This window comes from Sciurus carolinensis, chromosome 5 (assembly GCF_902686445.1).
Source record: "Sciurus carolinensis chromosome 5, mSciCar1.2, whole genome shotgun sequence".
Taxonomy (NCBI): Eukaryota; Metazoa; Chordata; class Mammalia; order Rodentia; family Sciuridae; genus Sciurus; species Sciurus carolinensis.
Window position 1 is genome coordinate 91,867,796 of NC_062217.1, and position 17,610 is coordinate 91,885,405.

A 17,610-nucleotide genomic window follows, 5' to 3' on the forward strand; every position below is an offset into this window, starting at 1 on the left:
TTTCTTCTTGTGTTTTTTTTTGTTGTTGTTAGTTTTGCTTCCTGCATGTCTGGTTCTTTTTTTAAATATTTTTTTCAATACCTTTATTTTATTTATTTATCTGTATGTAATGCTGAGGCTAGAACCCAGTGCCTCACACATGCAAGGCAAGCGCTCCACCACTGAGCTTCAACCCCAGCCTCTGTTTTTTTTTTGTGATTGAATGGCAGATGTTGTAAATGAAAAATTATAGAGGTAATTTATTGCTCTATGTCTCTGCTGTCCAGTATGATAGACACTAGCCACATGTAACCATTTATTTGAAATGAAAAATTCAGACCCCTCTTACAGTAGTCACATTTCAAATACTCGGTAGTCTTGTGTGGCTAGTGGCTATTGCAGATACAGAGCTTTTTAATACTGCAGAAAGTTCTGTTAGATAGAACAGTACTCAGAAACTTAGAGATTAATTTACTTTTACTTATGACCCTAGCAGCACAAGAAATCTCTGGCCACCTTAGTCCAGTTAGATTTGAGATGATTCTAAATTGGACTTCAGCCCTTAAGAAGGCTGGTATACTTCTATTTACCTTTCTGCCTGAGGGTATAGTCTTTGGAGATGCAAGCTAGATCCTGGAGGATTACCAGGGCTGCCTCCTTGGCAGGCCCTCTCAACTCCAGTGTTTATTCCCTTAGACTGTGAGCCTTTCAAAAACTATGCTGAGCTTCTCATCCAGGCCTTTGGAATGAACAGATGCCTGTAGGAGAAAAATAGCCCAAATGCAGGTTCACCTCTCTAGTTTCCCTTCTCTTCCTATTTTGAGACCCTGTAATTTTCTTCAGTCTTGATGATTCTCTAGTACATTTAAACAATTAAAAAAAAAAAATGTTTTTGTCCCTGGCCTTTTTAGCTATTTTTAGTGAGAAGGTTTTTTTTTTATAAGCTAGTCGTGTACCCATGGCAGAAGTAGAATTCTCCCTTGAATTATATTTAATATGTCAACAAATAAACCTAACTACTAACCTGTTTAGCACCACTTTCACATGGTCCTATTTGATTCACTACAATTTTGTCATCAATATACTTTAATATACAAAGGTAAAGCAAATTTAGATTTGAAGATTTTAAATAGTTAAGAGAGAATTGGGATTTAAACCCACATTCTTAGACTTCAAAACCTGTGTCTGTTGTGTGGGCTAGTGGCTATCAGTACTAATGCAGTAAATGTTGAATACATGAAGCATGAAAACAGATCCTCTTCTTTTTGATGTGTGGTGCTGGGGATTGAATCCAGGGCCTTGTACTTGTGAAGCAAGCATTCTACCAACTGAGCTATATCCCCAGCCCACATCCTTCTTATTAGTACCTTAGGTCATTCTAAAGTCCCCTTTTTTAAAAAAATGAATTTCAAAATGAGTCTCTTTCTCAATACTTCAAATAACTGAGCTCCCTAATATTAAGATAGAAATATTTAGAAGAAATTATTCTAAATATTACATAAATACTTCCTTATCGATGAGTCTGTATTTTCCATTTCTTTCCCCAATTTCTATTTATAGCTTAATCAGAATTCTGTTTAACTATGTTGTTTTTCCTCCCCAAGATAACTGCTAAAATACCAAGCACAGCAGTTACTAGACCTATAGCTACTGGATATGGAGTAGGTTTTTGTAAGCTGCAAATATTAAGATACTTTTTCTTATACTAAGTTCACTTTAGTCAGTTCTAAAGAAATTTTGGCTATCTTTCACTTCATGAACCAGGTGTAGTTTCCATTTTGGATAGTTATGAGGACAGTTAAGAACATTTAAAAAGTCTAATTTGATTAATAACTTTGAACATTTTAGTCATTTTGACTTTAAATATATCAAATATTTTGCTGCCTTCTATTTGTAAATCTTACGTTGGTTTGCTTAAATTGTGTTCATTTTTTATCTAGTATAACCAAGTCTCCTGTGTATTCCATTCATATAGTTTATGTGAAGTAGATTGTTATATAAATGTAATATTGTTGATAATTATTAAAAAAACTTACCAATTAATAAATGAAGAAATTAAAATTTAAGAAAATGTTTCAGAGGCATATACTTTGGTCTTGCCTTAGAGATCTTTGGAGGAAGATACTCTATAAAACTCTATAAAATCCATAAATCTTATATCTTGTCCAAATTACCTATAAGTTGAATGCCTTAACTTATATAAATAAGAGAGGAAGGGATAAAAATGGAAGCACATGGTGAAATAGCATTTCCCAGTCCTTATGATAACATTTTCTAAGGGGTCAGAAAGGTGGCTTCAGAACCCAGAGGCCCAGGGCACTTACCTTCATAATGACCCTTTATGTGAGCCTTTTACATAATGTAATTAACATTATGTCATATGGAACATACTTTCATTAATCATTTATTCATAAATTTGGTTTTTAGTGTTGTTTCAGAGTAAGAGACAGCAAACTTTTTCTGTGAAGGGCCAGATATTTTAGACTTTACAGGTTATGTGGTCTTTGTCATAGCTCTTCATCCACCTGTTTTATAATGCAAAAGCAGCCATAGACAGTGTGTAAATGGATGGAGTTTGACTGTGTTCCAGTTAAACTTTATAAAGGCAGTGTGTTGTAGTTTGCTGACTTCTGATTTTAGAGTATCACAGTTTGATCTAATACCTTCAGGTGATAAATGGAAAAAATTTATGTGTAAGTTTACTCCCCAATAGAATGAAGAAAAAAATTTTAAAGAAAACATCTATAACTTGGTTTTTAAAAATAAAGGTAGCTGTATTTAGGAACCTTTTCAACCATCTTTTCTATTTATTAGTCCAAGACATCCCTGACGTCATCAATGGGAAGACCAATGACAGGGGCTATTCAGGTATCTCTGCTATATGGTTGTTGATTTTTTTTTGCCATTTTCATGACTTGGAATTTATACCAAAGATTCCCCCTCTCTCTATTATATATTTTAAAATGCTAAGCTATTACTTATATAGTGAGCTGATTCTTAAAATTGAGGATTAAAGTTTGTGTTCAAAGATTGTTCTAAATCTTTGGATTCATGTATTGAGGTCTCAAGTGAAAACCTATTGGAGAGTAGATATAGAAATGTTGGTAGTTTGTATATATGATGTGTATGCTGAGACCTGTTTTTCCTCTGTTACCATTTTCAATAATTTGTGTCTTGTGCTATATATAAGAGATCAACCAAAAGTAGAGAGTAGCTAAATAATAAGTTAATTTTTTTTTCTTTTCAAACAGAGAAACTGAGTTAGACCAAGGAATAGAAACTTTATAGGTGAAAGAGAAAACAGGATTGATACATGAAGGGACAGAAGTAATGAATAAGCATATAGTAATTACAATCAGTATTAAAATTGGGGCTGTATTAAGATATGTGTCATGTATAGAATTGTAAATAGGAGGTAGATCTTGTTGGAGAATACTTTTTAAATAATTCCTATTCTTTGAAGGATGGAGTTACTAGACCCATGACAGCAGTGAGAGCAGCAGGTTTTACCAAAGCATCTTTGAAAGGTTTGTTATATAATCTCTATAATAATTTTTTTCAGATACTTTAATTTTTTACTGTTTTTGTGTATGTTAATGTCTTTTATTTTAAATAAAATCTGAACTGCCATTGATTATAATTGATCCTCATTTGAGGTATCATTAAGAGAGGAAGGGTCCATGCACAGTGTCGCATGCCTATAATCCCAGCAGCTCAGGAGGCTGAGGCAGGAAGATCTTGAATTCAAAGCTAACCTCTGCAACTTAGCAAGGTCTTGGCAACTTGGCAAGATCTTGTCTCTAAATAAAAAATAAAAGGGTTGGAATATGGCTCAGTGGTTAAGCACCCCTGGGTTAATCCCTCGTATTAAAACAACAAAAAAAAGAAAGAAAAAAAGAGGAAGGGGGTATTGAAATTGTTTTATAGCTCAGTTGGAGTGGTAGTTAAAACCCTTTATGATTTATCACAATGTATTGATAAAATATGTGCATTTTAAAATATGTGCATTTTATTTTATATAAGTTAGAACTTGGTTTAAAAAATGAAAGATGAAAATAGTATTTAATTACAGAAGCTACATAACGATTAAGACATAAAATTATGACAGGTTAATGTTTATTACACCATTAAGGAAAATTAGAAAGCCATTATCAGATTATAACTCACATGATCAATAATTTAGAGTTCATACTAGATAGAGGTAGAGGTCACTGTGGGGGACAAAGTATATGCTAAGAGAGTATCTTTTATATGTTAACACACAAGTTTATTTACATAGTTTCATGTATGTTAAAAATCTTACCAATTTTCTGACATAAATATTTATGTAGACTTAATAAATGTTATTTCCGTTTAACAAACAGGGAATCTAAATTATTTAATAAGTAGGTAAATGAAATAAGCGATAAAATTTCATATTTTCTTCAGTTTTTCTGGGTTGCAAACTAAGTATGAACTCTTGAATTGTGTCTCAGGCTCTGCATTCGACCCACTTGGCCAATCAAGGGGCCCTGCTCCTCCTTTGGAAACCAAAAACGAAGATAGGTATGCAAGTCCTTATGTTGTCATTTTGTTATTGTTGCTGCATGTTTTTGATTTTTATTTTTCAGATGTGTAATTTAAAAAGTTTGTCCCAGCAGGACAGTAATCAAAACACCATCCCCAATTCTTGGAACTAGCAAATAAATCAAATCTAAGAATAGCCATGTGTGTTCTATGCAATTTTGTTGCAATATTATTTAACTTGATGATGTCTAAGTTTATGGGTATCAGTAGTGATTCTCTCAAAGACCAAATGTGATTATAAATGTCATGATTATTATAAAAGGACATTTAAAAGAATAAATGAAGAGAACACATATCAAGTTAATCATATTATTGAGCAATTTAATTTGTGTGTGTGTCTGTGTCTATGTTTGGTGCTGGGGATTGAACTGAGGACCTTGCACTTGCCTACTACTGAGCTGCATCCTCGGAACAATATAATTTTTTATAGAATTAACTTAGTTTTGTGCTGTTGTCTAGACAGTAGCTAAAAAAATGACAGTATACCGTATATTCAGCTATGTACTTAGTACTTGATGTGTGCAGGTACTGTTCCAAGTGCGTTACACATAAATATGGAATTATTACTGTCACCAGTTAATAGAGGGGGAACAGAAATACAGAGCTCTTGACTTGCTAAGGCTAATAAAAAATATGACTCAGATTCAAACCCAGTTGTTTGGTTCCAGAACTCATCTATTAACCAACTACACTGTTTTGCTTCTATATAATATATGGCTTAAAATGGTAATTCTTAAAGCCCATGTTTGGGACTATTGTATAAGTTACTTAAGTTCCCTTTTTTGGCTAACAAGGAACTTCTATACACATTTGTTTTATTTTGTACACTCATTAATGATAGCATGTTTACTAATATAAGTATATTCTTTTATTTAAGTATGTCATTTAGGATCTTTTCAGCTATAGACAACAGAAAACCAACTTAAAAGAACACATATAGTGAGAATTGTGGAGAACAGGGCATTTCAGGGGAAGGTAAATTTAACTGCTCAATAACATTACCCCTGGTTCAGCTTCTTTTTGATTCTCTTGGCTTTTCCTAAGAGCCTGCCCATCATTATGCTGCCAGAAGAGTAGTAAGAGTTCAGAATTCTCTGTGTAATTGATAAAGTTCAGTGGCAGAAAGTTCCTAGCCCTAGTTCCTTTTTCTTTTTAATCCAATAGTTTGTTTTACTGTTATGTAGATTCTTTAGTCAAGTAAAACATTGTGATATCTGTGAGATAATGATGTAATTCAATACATGACAGTGTTAAAATATTAACATCTAGTTCCTTTTAAAAACAATGAAAATTTTTGCAGGAGCTCTCTATTCAAAGCAGATGTGCAATGCATCATATGCCCATGGTTAAGCTGAATGCTAGAATAAGGAATGAGATACTCTAGACTGACTTAGGTTCCCTGTGCCAGGAAGAAGGGTGGGTGGCAGGTTGTTTTTAAGTAGATATCCAACCATATCTGCATATAGTTTTCATTTTCTCCGTATTTGTTAGGAACAGAATGGTTACTTTGAATGTCTTTCATAAAGTTCTCTTAGAGTTTTTACATTAACATTTTTGGTTTAGTAATAATCTATACGTAACATTTAAAGACATTTATTAGATGTTTCAGACAACTAGAAAATAGCATTTAAATTTCATTGTAGCTTTTATAAAAGTTTAATCTATTGTGTTCTTGCTCAGTTAGAATTTTAAAGATCTTAGAAAAACTAATAGAGTTTACAGTCTTAGGCCCAGATTTCCCTAAAGAATATGATTCCATAGACATTAGAATAGCAAAATACATTTACTCCTGTATTCTTTTAAAGACTTCATTTGTAGAGAGTTAAGACAACTACCATCCATTTGAATGTATCTTTAGTGAAATTTTATTAAAGGCAGAAGAAAGTAGTAGTAAAACATCAGTGTTATTTTGAAATGTGACTGATTTGGGGATAATTTGCTCTTTTTAAAAATATTGGTTGGTTGATAGTGGTGCTGGGGATTTAACCCAGGATTTTATACTTCCTAGTGTGCTCTACTGCTGAACTGGACCCATAGCCCTGGAATAATTTGCTCTTAACAAAGCCAGGATTTTAAAACTTATTTACCTCATTAGAATTTTTCTCTATAGCATCTTTCTAATAAGTAATTTTTTGGGGGGGATGTTCAGTTTTCCTAACCATAAGGTAAAGTTTTCATTTACCACAGTATCAAAAAAAAAAAAAAAATCTACTTCTCCTTTGTGGTAGTACTATAGTAGCAACAGTGGTGGAGTGCCCTAGTTGGGTCTGAATCCTGGCTCCAAGTCTTACTAGCTTAAGCAAAATACTTAAATTTCACATAGTTTCCTTTTTAGTAATAGAAATAATGATAGGACTTGTGTCAAGTGCAAATATGAGGAGTAAAAAAAATTTTTATAGTAAAGTATTTTGCTCTTAATATACTTGTGCTAAATAAACATTAGCTATTTTTACTATAATTATGAATAATTAATTGTATAATGTGTTTATCAAAACCAGCAATACCTTTGTTCTTTAATGCCATTTTTACATTTGTCTTATCTGTCACCTGTTCTTAAAGAGCATGTTATGGACAGTATTAAAAGTAAATGCAGTTTTAGTATAAATTATTATTAGTTGAATGATTTAAATTACACCTGCTTTTTTCTTCAACAGTCCAGAAGAGAAGATTAGACAATTAAAGAAGAAAGTAAATGAGTTGGTAGAAGAAAACTGTATTGCTAACAGTTGTGGAGACTTAAAATTGGTAAGTTCATAAAGTAATAGGAATTGAAATTTATGAAGTGTGTAGAGATTATGTCTGCTCTGCTCTTTAAAATTCTGCTTTTTAAAATTCAATTTTTTAATATGCTTTGTTCTCATTACTTTGTCCTACTATAAATATAATTTCTGTGACTCAGTTATCAGGTTAATGCATACAATTAGAGAGAAATGTTCAATATAAAAACCTACTTTTATTGCTTATAGAACTGGTGCAATTTTTATTTAGTTCTAAAAAAAGCAAAGTCTCTTACTGAATTTTTCTGTGGAAATCAATGAAATGTTCTTGACATTCTGAGTAGTACAGGAGCCAACCTAAGCATCTCTTATAATATTGGGCAACAGTTATCCTTTCACTTGTATTTTGAGTATCCCAGAAGAATGTTAAATAAGAAACAAAATCATATTTAAATTCCTACTTCACAAAATTGAATTAAAATACCTAAAAACTAAGAAATTGGGAGGAAAGAAATCGTAAGTAGGTAGGCATGGTCAAACTCAAAAGGTGATGGAAGGCATATGGCAGAGAATCTTGACATGGTGCAAATATACTCTACATACTCGTGTTCATACTCTCTCCTCCTTTCTCAGAAAACCTCACAGACAATTCTGTGATGGTGAGCTCCAGTTTAAACAAATATTCTGTGTTCTTTTTTTTTTTTTTTTTTTTTTTTTCAAGGAAATTTATGTAAGAGTACAGAGGGAAGTTTGTCTTGGAAAATGAATTCAGCCAAACTTCATGTTATAGTTTCCTAATGAAAAAAAGTTGATGAATGCTCAGAATTGATTTTAAAAAATGTAAATATGATTTCAGGCCTTAGAAAAGGCAAAAGATGCAGGAAGAAAAGAGAGAGTCCTGGTGAGACAACGGGAATAAGTTACAACTCCAGAAAATAGCAATTTGGATTTAACTTACTCAGTAAGTACTGAAATATTTGCCAAAAAAATTATTTTAGCCAAGATTTGTGAATTCCAAAGCCTTTTTTCTTTAGTAAATTTTTAAAACTTTGTTCACTGATACATAAAAACATTATACATGTTAATGGGGTACCTTGTGATATTTTGATACATGTATACCTTGTGTAGTGTTTAATCAGATTAAGCACATCTGTCTCAAACATCATTTCTTTATGGTAAAACACTCAAACTTCTTTCTTCTAGCTTTTTAAAACATACAGTACATTATCATTACCTATAACCGTCTTACTGTTTAGTAACATGTCAGAATTTCTTACTTCTTCCTAAAACTTTGTATCTGTTGATTAACCTCTGTCTGGCCTTCTGTCCCCACTAAAGTCTTTTTTTTTTTTTCTTTTTGCCTTATCTCTTTTTTAAAAATAAATTTATACAGACTTTTTAAACTTTATTTTATTTATTTATTTTCGTGTGGTGCTAAGGATCGAATGTAGTGCCTCACATGTGCTAGGCAAACGCTCTACCACTGAGCCACACCCCAGCCCTTGCCTTATCTCTTATTTTTGAAATCTGATTATTTTTTAGATACCCAGAATCAAATAGATAATAATCTTTAATTCATGAGACACTCATCTTTTCTTGTGCAAAGATCTCTTATTATTCAATTAATTATTTTTTAATGGTTTAGTAATTGCAAACTCACCATCCAATGGCTGTATGGCTTGAAGATTGTTAATATTCATGCTCAGTTAGGATGGTTATCTTAATGAGATTCTAAGGTAGACATTTGGGTCAGTGATTTTCAAGGATTTCAAATAAATAAGATAATGTTTTGTGAGGGTAGTGAAAATACATTTAATTTCTAACAAAACTTCATTATTCTGAGAAGAATTCCTTGTATAAAAGGGTATATTGTCAGTGGGAAAAGTCTTCATATACTAAACAAATTAAAAAAGGGGAATTTGAAATTTTAAAATATTAGATATTTACTACTTTGTTTTTAAAAATTCCATGAAATACTATAGGCAGTAATTTATTGTGATGATATTTTTACCTGTAGGAACATGAAGTATTATATCTTGATGACTTAAATTATAGTTTTGTACATAGAGCCATTACTGTACAAATTCTTCTCTGGTATACTTTAGGGTTTAAGATATTTCCATGGTATGTTTAGTTTATATTTACCGAGAGAATTAATCCATTATCTTGTTTATTTCCTTTATCACCGGCAGCATTAACAATATACATTTATTCTTTGTAGGTTTTTCAGCTATTAATGAATGGCAAATACTAAATTAAAATAGAATACATAGAAAATTAAGTGAAATTTAGAGGACAGCTGTTCATCTCTTAATGTGGCTTATTTGGAATGCAAGATATTTCTTTTATGGACTTAAATTCCAAATTGGTTGATTATCTTGATATAAGCAGGTTTGTTATATGATTTAAATCTCTAGATAGATCAGAAGTGAACAGGACCTAACATAATCATTGTATCTTGTTTTGCAATCTTTTCTTCCTTAGGTTCTTTTCAACGTGGCCTGTCAATATTCAGCTAATGAAATGTATGCTGAGGCACTAAACACATATCAAGTTATACTGAAAAACAAGATGTTTAGCAATGTGGGTAGGTATATATAATCAGTTCTCCCAATAGTCACAACTCTTTTGTAGTATTAATTTACATCTCCCCACTTTATGCTTCCTTATAATGAAATGATCTATGCTCTAAGCAAATTTGTATTTATGATGGAGTATCCTTCTTAGAGATACTGTATATGACAATCCATACAAATACAAATGAAGAAATATGGTTGGTATGAAGTATGCTACATAAATTAGGTAAACACAAAATGTGTTCTGATACCACAAGTACAATGAGCCATGGCATCCCCACCCATGTGCTTTACCATCTGTAAATATGTCCCAAGAGACTAGAGTTTATATTTAGCATTTAATTATACAAATTTTTAGTTGCAATATTAAAGTTTATCTGAATATCATTTCCTTTTAACATCATATTACAATGTGTGTGGCATTTTTAAGTCTAATTTAAATTGTCTTATAGTCTCATTTTTGTTTTTAGCAGAATATACTTTCAGTTTTATAATGTAAGTCAGTTGTTTTCCAACCCTACTTTCAGGTGTCTACTATCTTAAGTTTCATTGACTCACAGAAGAAAGACTAGTGTGTGAATACATCAAACAGTATAACTGTTTTTAAGTTAGAATTTTAGGTAATGTCTAAAACTTTATAACTTAAGAACATCAGAAATTGAATTAAGATCATCTAAAATATCATAGAAAATGGAAAATGAGAATATACTTCTTTTCTTTTTAATTAGGGAGACTGAAAGTGAATATGGGAAATATTTACTTAAAGCAAAGAAATTATTCCAAAGCCATTAAATTCTACCGAATGGCCTTAGATCAAATCCCAAGTGTCCATAAAGAAATGAGGTAAGTGTACACATAGATGACTATAAAATTTAAGTGTTGTTTTTCAGAAACAAGGTAGATACATGTTCTGATCTTTGGTCAATGGGTTAAATATTTTGAAGTGTTTGTACTTGAGAGGTATTAGATTTGTGTTATCTGTGTAGTATTTTGCTGTATTCCCTTGTAACTACTTGTATATATTTGTACAGTGACAAGTTAAAGGTTAAAGGCATAATATGTGATGAAGTGAAATAAAACTAAGCTAATTGACCATTATAGAGATTAACCCTGCAAACCATTAGTACGATGATACAAATTAGTATCAACAAATAATCAGAATAGCATTCCTATGAATGTATCAGATTAGAAAACAAGTCTGGAAATTAAGAACTCCCTCACATTATTTCTATAGTTTGAGAAACAGTGAAATAATTAAAGGATGAGATTATTTCTGATTCTTTGAAGAGGAGGGGGGAAGTTGAAATACTTCATATTCCCACAGTATTTTCTTTCTTTCTTTTTTTTTTTTTTTTTTTTTTTTTTTTTTGCGGTGCTGGGGATTGAACCCAGGGCCTTGTGCTTATGAGGCAAGCATGCTACCAACTGAGCTATATCCCCAGCCCCCCCACAGTATTTTCTATTATATTCAGAGACACATGTTTACTAGTTATAATTTCCCCGAGACACGGGACATTTCCTCTGTGATAGTTAATTTATTTGTAAATGCCACTTTTCATGATCATTTGGTTTTGAATTTCGCGTGGCATTTAATTATCATCAACAAATATCTAGCTTATAGGACACAATGTCCTCGAGGTACTTTTAATCCAGGAGAGACCAAAATTTGAGAATTTTAGAAAAAGATAATAGGTAGCATTATGTACTTAATAATCAATAGTTGAGACAATGGGTACTATATTATTTCAGCCTGAGGGAATAATAATAGAGAATAATAATGGTCAAAAAAGCACATACCTGTAATCCCAGCAACTTGGGAGTCTGAGGTGGAGGATTGTGAGTTCAGAAACAGCCTCAGCAATTTAACAAGACCCAAAGCAACTTAGTGAGACCCTGTCTCTAAATAAAATATAAAAAAGGGCTGGGAATATGGCTTAGTGGTTGTATGCCTCTGGATTTAATCTATGGTACCAATTTAAAAAAAAAAAAAAAGATGACTTTATGAAGGAGATACACTTTAAATAGGTTACTTAAGTGACAAAAGGGACAACATTCCAGATAAAGGGAATACTATGAGATGAGCCTAGGAAATAAGTGTTTGTGATCTGATCAACTAATTTTGAATAAATTAGTTGAAACAGTAGGTTCATGTCAGAGTAGTTGGAAGTAAGGTCAAATCACATCCTTTAGAATGACTTTACTCAAAATTATAGAAAATAGCAAGTACTGATGAAGCTGGTGGGAAATCCGAAACCTTATGTATTACATGTGTAAAATGGTACTTTGGAAAATACTTGGACAGTTTCTTAAAAGTTAAACATACATTTACCATATGACCAGCAATTCCATTGTCAGGTATACATCCAAGAGATATGAAAGATCATGTTATAACGAAGATTTGTACACAACTGTTCATAATAGCATTAGTCATAATAGCCAAAAAATGTAAATAACTGAAACCTCTATCAAGTTGGCAGTGTTAAGTAAATGGTATATGTTCATATTATAGAATACTATTTGACAATACAAAAGGAGTGAAGTACTGATACTTGCTGCAATATGGAGGAACCACAGAAGGATTGTGCTAAGTGAATGAAGGCCAACACAGAATATTACATATCATGTGATTCCACTTATAGACAATGTTTAGAAAAACAAAGTAGATTAATGGTTGCCTAGGATTGGCAGTGAGAATAGAGATTGACTGTTAATAGGCACAGATTTTCTTTTTAGGGTAGTAGAAATGACTACCCTAAATATGTGGTTATGGTTCCATAACAATGTAAATATAGAAGTAATCATTGCATCACATCCTTAACATAAGCAAATTTTTTGGTATATGTATTATACTACAATAAATCTTTAATAAAACCAAAAAAGAAAGAAAATTGGAAAGAAAAAAAGGAATGGCTTGAATGCCATACTAAGGAATTTAAACTTTTAGTGCTAATCTATGTTTATTTTTATTTAGGTTAAAATAATGCAGAACATTGGAGTTACATTTATTAAAACTGGTCAATATTCAGATGCCATTAATTCATTTGAGCATATAATGAGCATGGCACCAAATCTGAAAGCAGGCTTCAACCCGATTCTTAGTTATTTTGCTATTGGAGATCGAGAAAAAATGAAGAAGGCATTCCAGAAATTGATTGCTGTTCCATTAGAAATTGATGAAGATGATAAATATATTTCACCAAGTGTGAGTATGAAAAAGACAGTTATATAGCCATCTCATACTCTGTGTTTTCCTGTTTTTAGAAATGAGAAAATTAGAATTGATGACTTTTTGAATTTTTTTACAGACCTATATTAATGTGTTTTATCATTGATATATTTAATTTGTTATTTAAATTAGATCAAGGATGAAACAATTGAAATAGGGCTAGAGATTCTGGTTAAAATACACTACACAGTTTTAGTCAAAACTAAGAGAATCGTATTAAAAAAATAATGTCACTCATTAAAAGTAATATCTTGACTGTGGAACCCAAAATCTTTTGATGTTTTAAAAATCATTGTTGAGGGCTTGCCAAGTACAAGGCCCTGGGTTCAATCCCCAGCACCAAAAAAAAAATTCTAAAAAAAAAAAAAAAAAAAAAAAAATCCTTGTTAAGCAGAGCATGTTGGCACACGCCTATAATCCCTGTAGCTCAGGGAAGCTGAGGCAAGAGGATCTTAAGTTCAAAGCCAACCTCAGAAACTTAGCAAGGCCCTAAGTAATTTAGCAAGATGCTGTCTCAAACTAAAAAAATTAAAAAGTGGCAGGGGATAGCACAGTGGTTAAGCACCCTGGGGTTCAATTGCTGTTAAAAAAAAAAAAATCATTGTTAAGCAGAGGAACCTAAAAAATCTATACTAACTCTGTCAACAATTAAAAAAAGTAATTCTTTATTCAAGAGTAAAGCATAATACAGTCCTCTTCAAAAGTCTTATTTTTAAAGGTGTAGGGAAATATTATATACTGTTAAGTGAAAAAATACAGATACACACCTACAAATGAACAGAAACTGAAAGAATATACTCTAAAATATATTCTGGGCAGTGGGATTTTTTTTTTTAACACTTTGAAAACATTTTCCATATTTTTTATATATAAATTTTATGTAAGTCAAAATGTTAAATTGCCTATATTTATGGATTAAAATGGCATAATATCTTTAATTTAATAGAGAATGTAGACACAAACCATATGCCTGTTCCCACCACTGTATTCTTCAGTTTCCTTCCTTGTGCCTCAGTTCCTTTATGTATAAAATGGAACTAATTATAATAACCTACCTTATAGTTACAAGGATTAAATTTGCAAAATGCTTAAAATCATACTTGGAACATAGTAAGTGCTGGATAAATGTTAATTATGTATTATTTTCATATTGAAAAAAATAATCTATGTTGTGGAAAAGTCACATTAAAAAGAATTTTTTTTTTGCAGTGCTAGGGATTAAACCCAGGGCCTTACACATGCTAGGTGAGTGAGTGCTCTGTTATTGAGCTATATCCTGAGCCCTGGTCTGTATTGTTAATTGGAAGTAGTGATATGAATTATACTAAGGAGTTGATAATCATGAAAGCATAGATATTTAAGTTTTAAATTTATGACATCACATATTTATACTAACAACCACAGCTTCTGTGTGTTCCTATTCTTCTAGCCTGACCCTTATAGCAGCAACTTAAAATGTACATAAGCTCATTGGAGAATGTGATAGGTAATCAGAAGTAAGAAAAGGAAAAAAGAAAGTTCTGCATTACATAAGGGAAAATATTTTTGAAAGATTAATTTATATACCATTTTTTACAGTTAGTTGGGATTTTGATTAGAAATTCAAGTTTTTAGCATTTACTTCTGAATTTTTTTGTTTTAATTTTTTCAGGATGATCCCCATACTAACCTAGTGATTGAAGCTATAAAAAATGATCCACTCAGGCAAATGGAATGTGAAAGGTAATATTTTGGGTACTTGATAGTGCAGTTTTAATGTCTCTAAAATTACTGAATGTGTATTCTTATTGTTTCTTACAAAATTTGTTATATTCAATATATTTCTTTTTCTTTTCTTTTTTTTTTTTTTTTTTTTTTTGGTGGTGGTGCTGGGGATTGAACCAGGGCCTATGTGCTTGCAGGGCAAACACTCTACCCACTGAGCTATATCCCCAGCCCTATATTCAATATATTTCTTAAATAGTGCTGATGTTTTACCATTTCAGTACTTTTTGGATTCCCTTTTCTCCTTCAAAATAATCTCAGTTCTCAGTCTCATTCCAATATTCTTTCTTAGTTATTTCTACTCTTTCTCCGTAACTGTCTTTCCCTCTGCATTTGGTACAATATTGAAATTTGGCTCATTATCACAATTACTTAAAAAATTATATCCTTATGTATTTTTGTTCTGCCTCCCAATTAGGTACCAAGACTGAGAGGAAAACGTCTATAATTGCTTCATTCTTTCCTTCTTCTAATATGGTACTACAATCTCCTTGTACTTTATTCACCAAATATATGGGGTTTTCCCACAATGAGAACAAATGATCTGACTTGCTGGACACCAACTGAGTGTCCAGCAATTCAGTTCTGACACTAACTACCCAGAGTTTATGCAAGCCCCACAGTGCCACAAGATTGCCTTTGTACCCCTGACTACAGATACCAGTTGCAAGCTCAGGGCTTCCTGTACTTCTGATCAACTGGATATAAATTAGGGGCTCCCTCCACTCCTCCTTGAGTTCAGTAATTTACTGCAAGAGCTTATAGAACTCAGGAAAACACTTTGCTTTTATTTGCCAGTTTATTATAAAGAAAGCAACTCAGAAACAACCAAATGGAAGAGATGAATAGGGCAAGGTATGAGAGCTTTCATGTCCTATCCAGATGTGCCATCCTCCTAGTACCTCCATGTGTTCCCCAACTTGGAGGTCTTCTACACTGAGGTTCAGCTATGTAGGCAACACTGATTATATCATTAGCCTTTGGTGATGAAACTCAATTTCTAGCCCTTCTTCCCTCTTGGAGGTTGAGGGGCGGGACTGAAAGTTCCAATTCTTCAATCATATGGTTCATTTCACTGGCAACCAGGCCCCATTTTGAAACTTTCTGTAAGCTAATAGGAAGTCACCTCATTAACATAAAGTCAAGCATTGTCAAAGGGGGTTCATTATGATTAACAAAAGACACTTCTGTCATTCAGAAAATTCCAAGAGCTTTTTGCCAGGCATCAAGATAAAGACCAAATATATTTCTATCACAATATCACATGTACTTGGTCGCTACCAAGTATAATTTTATCATTGGAGGAAGTCCAAGGAGTTTCCAGAGAGGAGGACCTCAACTCAAGATTGAGTGGGGTTCTTGACAAACATAATTTAAGGAAGCATCTGTTAGAGGCACAAAGATTTAGGAAAACAGAGATGCATTCGAAGAAGAATGTAGGCTCTATTGAGAGTGAGACCCTTTTGTGGTAAAGTGGGGAATATACATTCAAGAGAGAATGTGAACCATCTTTTGAGAATGAGAAGCAGCAACCCCTTGGTCTTGGTTATTAATTTTTATAGAGGGACCTTAACTAAAAGCTAGACTAAAGATGAAGTCAGGATGGAGTTATGTAGTTTTGTGCCAATACTTCTAGTACTTGGGCATTGCCCTCATATCATAAAACTATTTGCAGGCAAGGGTTCATGCTCCATTGTTGGGGGCTGCAGACCCCATCCTAGCCTGGCACTGAGCCGGGGCTCCTGGTTTGCAACATCAAGAATTTCCACACTGGCACTGAGCCGGGGCAACCTGGTTTGCAACAAATAGCTGACAAGGACTTCAGTGTGGCACCTGGCACTGAGCTGAGGCAACCTGGTTTGCAACAAACAGCTGACACTGCTTAAAGAAGTTGCCCCGGCACTAAGCCAGTGCCAGAATGGACTGCTCTGATTGGATAAGGTGACTCATGCTCGCTGCGCCCTTATTGTATTACATTGTTATCATGCTTATTGTATTACATTATTAAGGTGACTCATGCTCGCTGCATTACATCATTATCATGCTCTCCCCACATGCTCTGTAACCTGATTGGCTCATGATTCATATAAATATGACTGTAACTGCCTTGTAAAGATCATCAGAGGATCATCAGAGGATCATCAGAGGATGATCAGAGGAGGAAGAGAGAAGAATAAAGAGCTCTGATGAACAACTGATGTGTCGTGTCTCTCTCTGCGGGCAGAAGGAACGCGACACTCCATTATCAAGAGTTCTTGTTTAATCAAGAGTTCAAGCTGGGCACAGTGGTGCACACCTATAATCCCAGCTGTTCAGGAGACCAAGACAGGAGGATGGTGAATTCAAAGCCAGCCTCAGAGGGCTAAGCAATTCAGTGAGACTCTGTCTCTAAATAAAATACAAAATAGGGCTGGGGATGTGGCTCAGTGGTTGAGTGCCCCTGAGTTCAATCCCTGGTACCTGCTCCCCCCAAAAAAAAGCGTCTAAAAAAGAGTTGCTTGTTTAAATCTCCTGTGATCCCAGTAACTTAGGAGACTGAAGAGATTCAAGTTCAAGGTCAGTCTAGGAAATTTAGCGAGACTCTGTCTCAAAATAAAAAAATTAAGAGCTAGGAATGTGGCTTGGTGATAGAGTGTTTGCCTAACAATATGAGACCCTGAATTTGATTCCCAGCACTGCAAAAATAAAATTAAATTATTTTTTTTAAATGGCTAGGGGTGTATCTTGGTGGTAAAGCATCCCTGGGTTCGATCACCAGCACCTAAAAAGGAAAAAAAGTTGC

The 17,610-nt window shown here is 33.1% G+C and overlaps 1 long non-coding RNA gene across 1 annotated transcript; it reads left to right on the plus strand.

The window, feature by feature from the left end:
- Positions 1-2,287: 2,287 nt before the first annotated feature.
- On the plus strand, positions 2,288-16,642 carry LOC124984576 (uncharacterized). The gene is made up of 10 exons (XR_007108710.1): positions 2,288-2,847; positions 3,443-3,506; positions 4,455-4,524; positions 7,200-7,290; positions 8,119-8,223; positions 9,747-9,849; positions 10,567-10,681; positions 12,810-13,040; positions 14,716-14,786; positions 15,247-16,642. It is a non-coding gene; the product is annotated as an uncharacterized LOC124984576 (long non-coding RNA).
- Positions 16,643-17,610: the final 968 nt, after the last annotated feature.